Source organism: Ictidomys tridecemlineatus, chromosome 2 (assembly GCF_052094955.1).
Source record: "Ictidomys tridecemlineatus isolate mIctTri1 chromosome 2, mIctTri1.hap1, whole genome shotgun sequence".
NCBI lineage: Eukaryota > Metazoa > Chordata > Mammalia > Rodentia > Sciuridae > Ictidomys > Ictidomys tridecemlineatus.
Genome location: NC_135478.1, coordinates 215,613,874 through 215,623,390, shown reverse-complemented (window position 1 = coordinate 215,623,390; position 9,517 = coordinate 215,613,874). Strand labels below are relative to the sequence as shown.

At 43.2% G+C, this 9,517-nt stretch overlaps 1 pseudogene; it reads right to left on the bottom strand.

Annotated features, from left to right (window-relative positions):
- Positions 1-201: 201 nt before the first annotated feature.
- LOC101975798 (large subunit GTPase 1 homolog) lies at positions 202-1,838 on the bottom strand (annotated as a pseudogene).
- Positions 1,839-9,517: the final 7,679 nt, after the last annotated feature.

Below are 9,517 nucleotides of genomic sequence, written 5' to 3'. Positions count from 1 at the left end.
AGGAGTACGTTTCTGGGTCACCAATGATGACTAAAGTCAGAGGCAGTATATCAGGAGCCCTTCAGCCTTGACATCAAGACTGTGGGGTATGGCTACATCCACTAGAGCAGAGTCCTTTCCACAGCACCGGAGTCAAAAGTTCCGCAGGCAACGAACAGCTTCTACTCTTTTCCATATGCACAGTGCAGATGGAGCCCACGATCACATATCTAGGTGCTTGTGGAGTCTAGAAATTTTCTCGTTATTATTTCTGTTGCTGTATTTTATCTAGCGCTTCCTGGCTCCTAGAGTAGCTGCAGTCTCCAGGCCATTGCCAGGCTTTTAACCCACCAGAGCCTGAACCCCTTTGGTCAAAGTGCTCATATTCTTTGATGAAAAAAGTTGTGTCCACTGTTGTGTTTTTATTTCTACCTGGCTGCATTTTTATTTCAACACTATTCATTTCATTCCTTAGGAGTCACTGGTGGTGTTGATGCTGAGATGTCACATGATCTCTCCCGGGAGGAGCATGGCAGTATAGTAGTTTCCCTTTGACATGATCCTTTAGGATATAGTGTGCAGACCAAGGTGGGCCTGGCTGTCCACATCCTATCACGAATCCTTGCTGTCAACCGTTCTTCTGAGGTTGGAGATTGAGCGGCATCTTCATCTTCTCTAGGCTTTAAGATATTTATGCCATAGGTAGCTTCTAAAACATGTAGTAGAATATTCTGGCATACTAGTGGTACAGGTGGGACACCATCTCTCATCTGGTCAATTGGGAGAATTCCATTGCAAATCATCTCTGCCTTCAAAGACACAAAGGATGGCAATACCAGGCCTAGTCAGTCACATAAGCATGGGCCAGGCTCCGTGTAGAGAGTGTGGAAATGCTTGGTGTGTGACCAGGTGTGACAGACACTGATGCTTTTCTGTTGCCCATGATGGTGTTGATGGTTGAACTTTTTACCAGTGTTAGGGTAGCCCACCAGTCCAGCTGCCCATCTTTCCTCACTAGGGCAGCTGTCTTCTTCTGAGCATGTCTGCCAGTCCTCCTCCTCCTGACAGTCCTCCTCACTATCATCCTCATCACAGGAGGAGTCATCGAGTGAGGGAGAACCCCTGTTGGGGAGATGGTTGTTGGTCTCATTGTGTGGAATTTTATTTTCCTCAAAACTGGAGTTTTCAGAAATCAGAAGCTCCCTTCTCCAGTATCTCTGTTCACTTGTTCCTTAAAGTCACCATTCAGTTGAGCAGTTTGAGCCAAAGTGGAGCAGAAAATGACCTCGTTTGCATCTTCTTTTTCAAAGTATGCGGCCCAGGCACTCGGCTGCTCAGCAAGTCGGCCTTGTGTATCAGGACAGTGTTCTCCTTCTCAGCATCTGTCTCGTCCACATAACGTTCCAAATCCTCACACCTAAACAGGGGTGGGTTTCGAGCATCCATCATCTGGACCACAATATCACTTCTCTCAATGGCCCTCCAGAGTTGGCGCCAAAAGTCCAAATTTCATTTCAATGGAGTCAATATTAACTTTTGTTTCTCTTCTAGCTGGACAAGCTGATGTCTCTATTTTAGAGAGTTATCCTTCTCTGTCTGTTTAAGTTCTCCTGGGTTAATTTTTTTTTGTCCCAGTTTGAACTCCTTGTTATACACAAGAACTGTCTGTTTTCTTCGTGGAGTTTAATTCACTGGCTTTCTTCAAAAGACAGCGCTCCAGCTCTAGCCTCAGGGAGAACAAACTTAATATATTAAGTTTCTCCACAGGTCCATGTGACAGTGGCTCCGCTTCACTGAGTCTGATGGCAGATAAGGGCCTGACCCAGAGACCCACTACCCAGCGCTCCCCTCCAACCCATAGCAACCCAGCCGTGGCACGGATCCAAATATTTATATCTATAAAGTGGGAAAATTTACCAGCTCTTGTGCAAGCTAGCTGTGCACTGGTGATGAAGCAGCAGTTGCCAGCACGGAACACAGGTGTCGGGGTCTACTAAAAACATTTACTGGGCTGTCGCTGTGGCTTAGTGGTAAAGCACTTGCCCAGCATGGGTGAGGCATTGGGTTGTATCCTCAGCACCACAAAAATAAATAAAATAAAGGCATTGTGTCCATCTACAACTAAAACAATGTAAAAAATATTTGTCATTTAAAAAAACATAGACATCTATTTATGGATCCTCAAGACGCCTAAGGTGAATTGTTACTGAAATCTGAGTCATTTTATTGTATCCTTCTGAATACAGCAGGGTAATTGTAAAGGTAAAATTTCCAAGCTGATTCTAAGCCGCAGAGCCTGAGTTAAAGTGTAAAAGACCAGGCATCCTAAAGTTTCCAAAGTGCAGGGATTGGGTTAAAAAGTAAAAGACTAGTATTGTTAGAGTCCCTCTGCTACCCCCAAAACCTGTAATCCCTGTAGCTGTTAGGACAATACTGGAACTGCCCAGGAAATATTTCCACCGACTTTCTGGTTGTTTAATAGCTAAGGGTTCCGAGTTGCTTGGCACGTAGGCATTGCAGGACCTAAACCAATCAGTTTGAATGTGTACCCCACCTAGGAGCACCAATCACTCCTGCTCTAATTGTTCCCGCCAATGTATGCACGAATCCTGACTCAGGGTTGTTGTTCAATTTTCCCGCGCCTCATGATGATTTGTTCTGAAGTATGCAAAGCCCCCCACCCTCTCCGAAAAGTATACTTAAGCTCCGCTTGAACTCTGCTCTGGGCTCTGAGCTGCTCTCCTTTCTTGAGTGAGCACGGAGTCCCAACGCGCTGGAATGGATCCCCAATAAATCCCCTTTTGCCAATTGCATAGAGTAAGTCTCTTGTGTGGTCTCTCCCTCCGATGATCCGCCGGACCCCCCTTACAGTAATCTCTATCTTTATGTCTCTCTTCTCAGTGTCTGTGTCCCTTCTAGTAACAATCTTTTATCTTTATTCTCTTGTACAGGGCCAAATCAAAACAAAAGAAACCTGAATGAGGATAGACTCCGTCACTGAGGAGCTCTGCTTTGTTGCTGGGAGGTGGCTTCATGACCGGCAGCTGTTTCCTGGTTAGGTGACAAAAACCCTTCGACCTGTCAGCAACTGGGAGAAGATGAGAAACGGCCTCATTACAGGGCCAGATAAGGAAGTGTTATGGTTTCTATCTGTAAGGTCCCCCAAAGCTCAAGTGCTAAAGGAGCTTTGGAGGAAGTGACTGGCTCGTGAGAGTTCTGACTTCATCAGTGGATTAACGCATTAATAACAGAATGCGCCACTGGGAGGTGGTGGAAACTGTAGGCAGGAAGGGCATGGTTGGAGGACTAGGTCACCAGGAGCATAGCCTTTCGGGCTATATTTTGTCCCTGTCCCTTTTCTCTCTGTCTCTGTTTCCCAAATGCCTCTGCTATTGCCATAGTCTTCTGCCATAAATCTTCTTATTGGATTTTCTTTTTTTTTTTTTCAGAATCTCTATATCTTCCTTGAAGTGATCTATTGCTACCTGTACTTGCTCCCTTATCTCTTTGTTGGTGTGATCAATGGTTGCCTGTTTTTGCTCTCTTATCTCTTTGTTGGAGGGATTCCTTTCTGCCTGTGTGTGCTCTCTGAAGTCATTCTTTAATTCGGAGATCATTTTAATTATGTACGTTCTGAACTCCTTCTCTGGCATTTCATCAACTCACTGGGTTCTATTACTGTCGTGTCTCGGTTTGTTTGGGGGAACTTTCTTCCCTTGTTTCTTCATGTTGTTCATGTGTCTCCCTTTCTTGCAGGGCGGATCTGAGGTATGACCGTTTTTACCCTATAATCTGTAGTGTCCCTGCAGATTACCTGTACCTCACTATGGTGCTGGGGTTCTATCCCCCAGCTGGTGTCCCAAGATGGACGCTACTGCACAACTAAAAATGGTGGCGGCAATAGCAGAAGTACCTCAAGATAGCAGTGGGGTGTCCCAAGATGGCTGCAACCACTTTCAGAGATGGGGCTGAAAGGGTGGGCCAGAAAATGGCTTTGGGCTGCCTGTTTGGAGAAGCAGCTGCCTCCACGCTCTGTCTGTTGTCCCAAGGTGGAGGCTACTACGTGGGAAGGGCTATGTCGGAAGGGCTATGTTGATGGCTTCTGTTTCCCAAGGTGGAGGCAGGCTGGGGGAGCAACATGTTGGTAAAGGGGAGCCCCAGTGTGGTCCTCCACTCTATGCAGGAGCAGTTCTGGACCTGAGCTCTCACACAGGACAGTGGGGGCCGTCGTGGACCTGACCTGGGCCTGGACTCTGCTTTTCTGCCATGATCTTCTCTATCACCTTAGGTGCAAAGCAATGGTGCCAGTTGACCTCCAACTAAAACCTCTGATTCCATGAGCCAAAATCCACCTTTCCTCCTCTGAGTTGTTCTTGTTAGGTATTTTGGCCACAGGGATGAAAAGCTGACAGACAAAAGAAACGAGGGAGGAACGTCCCTGAAGAATCTTCTCCAAAGTCTCATGCATGCATGTTCCAGAAGGATTCAAGATATTCCACCAAGACAGGTCAGCTGCAGTTCAAGCTTTCCCATGTTCCCTGGTGAATGTGTGCAAGGTCACCTGAAGCCAGCACAGAGCAATTCTTTCCCATTATACAGTGAATCTCTGTCTTCAAGGAATTCTCCCAGTGGACATTGTGTGAGGCATTTGATAGGGGCCTAATTCCAGGTGTAATGTAGTCTTTAGATCAAAGGTCCTGGGAATGGAGATGGAAACTGATGGTATCAGTACCTAGTGAAGCTTTGACTAATGACAATCATGCAGAAGGACATTTTTAATGTCAAGTACCTTTGAAGAATGCTCCTGGAGTCTGTGTTGTGGTCAGTGTATTCAAAGCCTTGCCAGTTTTTGGCTCTTCCTACTAGACTCCTAGTTGCCCAATTCTTGTACTTAGATGTCCTCTCAGAGGCCACTTGCCCAGAAGGCAGGTGCAGTTGGCAAGAGAGAGATCTGGTCTCATGGTACGCGTGGCAGGAGTTCATGTCATTGGTTTCTTTGTCTTTACCAGAGAGATGTTGGGAGGATAATATTTACACAAGACATACTCAGTGTCTGGTTCTCATGTAGCCCCAAGGACACATCACACACTGACGTAGCTCCCTACTTCTCCCTCCACCTCATCTCCCTCCTCACTTCCGTAGCTGAATCCCAGAAGTCAGTGTCAAAATCAGCTTCACTCTTGTTTTTTCTTTCTTCTGCCATTGTGTGGTTTTGGAATGTACCCAGCTCCAGGCTGTGTTCCCCTGCAGGCCAGGCACTGTGCTAGTCCACTTCTCCAGGCTTAGTGTTCCCATGGATTAGAAAGGAGTGAACCGCAGCCTGAAGAACACGCTGGCTACTGACCCACAGAGCTGTATGTACAGGAAGCCGTGTGAGCTGGCAGAATACATGACTTGTCTAGTGATTTGAAACAGTTTTTTTGTTGTTGTTGTTTTGTTTTGGCACTGGGAATTGAAGCCAGGGGCACTTGACCACTGAGCTACATATTTGGTTCTTTTTTATTTTTATTTTATTTTATTTTTTTAAATTTTGAGACAGGCTTTCACTAAATCACTGAGGCTGGCCTCAAGCTTGCAATCCTCCTGCCTCGGCCTCCTGAGTTGCAGGGATTACAGGCTTGAAACATCATGACCAGCTACAGGCAGATTTTTTAACACATTATCGGATGATTCTCTAAAAGCTTTCACTTTTTAAATTTTTAATTGACCGTAAGGCTGGATGTATGTCTAAAATTGCACTAATCTTTGCAGAAACTGTTTACTGTAAGTATTTTGGATTGTAGTTTTCTCAACTTTTGTTTATTTGCCAGTCTCATCCCTTCTTTCTATCCTGGAATATTTACCCTTTCTTTATTCTACAGGTGGCATGAATTTGGTGTTTTTAGTTATCTGTTTGCACGGTGATTTCAAGAAATTTGAGGAAAGAAGGAAAGCAGAACACTAGCTTAATCTGCCCCTCTGATTGCCTCCATCTTTTGTATCAGTAGTTATTTAACCAGAGAAATTTTCTCTCAATACTGAGGAAATAATTTATAATTTACAATTTCTGGTTTTTCTTACCTTATTTTCATTGGGACTCATTTTTCCCTGTTATCTAAACTCAAATACTAAAAGCATAAAATCCATTATGAGTTTAACTTCAAGTAAACAGTTTATGGACTGTTTACTTGAAGTGCTATAGAAACGAATCTAAACGGATTAGCTGACAGTTATATGTAATGAGCTGAAATTACGGCATTAGGAATCTGCACACTGTAACATTTATCAAGAAAGGATGTTGTATCATCAAGCCTTCTCCATCTCTGCATTATTCACATTGGGCTGGACAAACCTTTGCTGTAATTGCCTGAGCATTATAAGATGTTTAGCGGTTTCCCCACCTCTACCTACCAGGTGCTGATGTCACCTCTGTGTTCCCCACCCAAGTTGGGACAACCAAAAATATCTGTAGACATTTTCAAATGTCCCCTGGGGGAGGTGGGACAAAATTAGTCCTAGGTAAGAACCGCTGTGATAAAGGAATGAAGCCACTCATTCAGTACAGCTTTTCCAATATTAAATGCTAAAGATTTATAACACAGGAATGTATGTCCATTATGCCCAACCCAATATTTTAAAGTAGAATATATCTTGTCACAGTCTCATGAATTATTAAAAATATTGATCAATGATATTATCTGAGCTCAGCATGATTAAAAGTAGAATATCAAAGCTAGAAGATAAAGCTCTAAATTAGAAAGTAAAACACAACAAGAACTCTTGTAAACAACTATTCATCAAAGAAGAAAGCAAAGTCAAATTGCAGAATGTCTTGAAAATAAAATTGAAAGCATTACATTTATGAAATCACATGTAAAACAGTTCTCAGAAGAAAATCCATTGCATTCAATGTTTATATTACTAAACAAGAAAAAGAAAAACTGGGGGGTGGTGGTGGGTGTAGCTTGATGGCAGACTATTTGCCTTGCATATATGAGGCCCTGGGTTTGATCCCCAGCACTAACAGAGGGAAAAGAAAACAAATCAAAAAATGAAAAAAAAAAATAATGAAACAGCTATTTAACTGAAAAAGTTAGAAGCCTATTCATAAGCTAGAAAAAGATGTAAGATATGAGCTATTAATGAATGCAAAAACCAGAATGAAACTACAGCTCTGTGGTATTATGCCTGACTAACATGTATAAGGCATGGATCTGATCCCCAGGTTAAAAAAAAAAAAAGTCCAGAAAACCAGAACTAATAAATGCATTTCTTTTCCTTTGGAAAGTTTGCTCTAAATGAAATCCAGAAAGAGAGAATGAAAAGACAGAACCAGTTGAGTAACTATTAACTAATTAATAGGAAAAGGAATAAAAGCGTAATGCATACAATAAGAATGGAAAGAAGAAAATACCATAGGTATGGGAAAATGAAAGGAGTCATGAGAGTATAAGCATGTAGGTATTGAGAACTCAAAGATATTTGTTTTTTTCACTGATGCAACCCAAATGCTTAGGATAGAACTTAGCACAGAAGAAAATATACAAAATATACAAAAATATTTGATGGATAAACAAATAAATATAAACACTTTGCTAACCACATGATATCAGTACACTGTGAGAAAAAAGATAAACTTGTAAAATTGAACTTAGGTGGAATAGAAAATATATGGGCTTCCTGTTGACAAGAGATAAATCTTTCAGGTAACACATAAGTTTAATCATACTTAATTTACATAATTAACAAATTTGTAATTATGATAATTATCTAATACATAATTATAATTATACACGAAAGAAAACTTCACTCTAATAGTGAGATGAACATACTTCTGATTATAAAATTAATTAAAGATTATGCATGTTGCGTGCTGTGGCATGACTATAATCCCAGCAGCTTGGGAAGCTGAGGCAGGAGAATCATGAGTTCAAAGCCAGCCTCAGCAACTCAGCGAGACCCTGTCTCTAAATAAAATATTCTTTTAAAGGCATGGGGATGTGGCTCAGTGTTAAGCGGCCCTAGGTTCAATCCCTGATACCAAAGGAAAAAAAAAAAGTACGCATAATGAAAACTAGAGGATGGTCTCATGTATAACTATCAATACAAAAAGGCTTAATAGTACATTATCAAATAGCAGCACAATAAAGAAAAAAAATACTTCGATCAAATCCTAGAGACTATCAGATCTAACACCCTACTCTTTCTTTGGTCTTTGTGTAAGTCACCAGAAAAGTTCCCAGTCACTTTGTGTTCTATGCGGAAACATTGGCTATTATAATTACTTATTGAATTTTTCTAGGCTACAAGGATAAAAGTTGTTGGTGATCTTGAAAACCAAGCAGGAATCTTTCCCCCCTGGCATTAGGAAGAAAATGGTCAGATCTTTCCTGTTAGCATGTACGTCAGGGCCAATGGGATGGAATCCTAACTTCAGAAAAACAGGATTGAAAACCCTGCATTGAGAGAGTAACTCCAGCAAGATGTTGGAGTAGGAGATACCTGCATTCATCCTCCTCCAACCCTTCCCGAAAAATTAAACAATTATCCAAAACCAAAAATAGTCTTGGGAGGGCTCAAGGATCCAATTAAGAACTTGGAGCAAAACAGTGGAACAAAAAAAACAGAGTAATTGCACAGAAGGGATTGCTGGGGAGGGTGGCATACTTGAGATCTCTCAAGATGACTATCAACAAAGAAGGAGGTGCTGTTGAAATCAGCCACGTGGTCCACAGGAAATGCACTGCAGAGACGCTGGCTAGCAGATTGTGCCGCTGAGGTGACAAGAATCCATCATTGTTTCAAAACCTGTGGCAAGGGAAATGCTGCTCATCCCTCTTTCCGCCAAGAGAAGGCACTGCTGTACGACTTTGGGACTGAGCCACCCTTCCAAGCCTGCTCAGGCTCAGCTCCTGGACCCACAGCTGTTCCATGTATACAGTGCTGCAGACTCTGGTTCCGTGACTGTACTGCATGCTCTCGTGCCTCAGACACCAAAACCAGAGTCCTGGGACCCAGAGTTGAGATCGCTCAGCATGGACATGTATTGAGGCCTCAGTTTCGTGGTCACTTGGTGAGTACCCATGCCTTGGATAGTAGAACCACCTTCACAACAAGCTAGACTGCACCCTGAAGCCCAGCTTATTCCAGACCTGGGCTCCTTGGCTGCTCTGCAAGCACAGTCCATGGAGCAGTGGTATTCCAGCACACACCTGTGCTCCAAACGCAGGCTTGGCAGCCACTGAGTTCATAGGCCTTGCACAACATTACCAATGCAGCAGTAGAAGTGCCTGCTGGTCCTCCACGCACCAGTGCCACTGCTGCCCCAACTCCCACAGCCAGGGTCATTCCACTCACACTGCTGTTCCAGATCCCTGCATTATGGCTATTCCAAGGGCCCTGTGCATCAGACACTGGGACACTGCCAGTGGAAGTGCATCCAGGAGCTAGACCTAGCACTTACAGGGATCCCATTGGCCAGGACTTCTTCCACGGAAGAATCAGAGATCAGGAGACACTCAGCGGCTGTCACCACCAAAGACACAGACAGCTCTCAGCA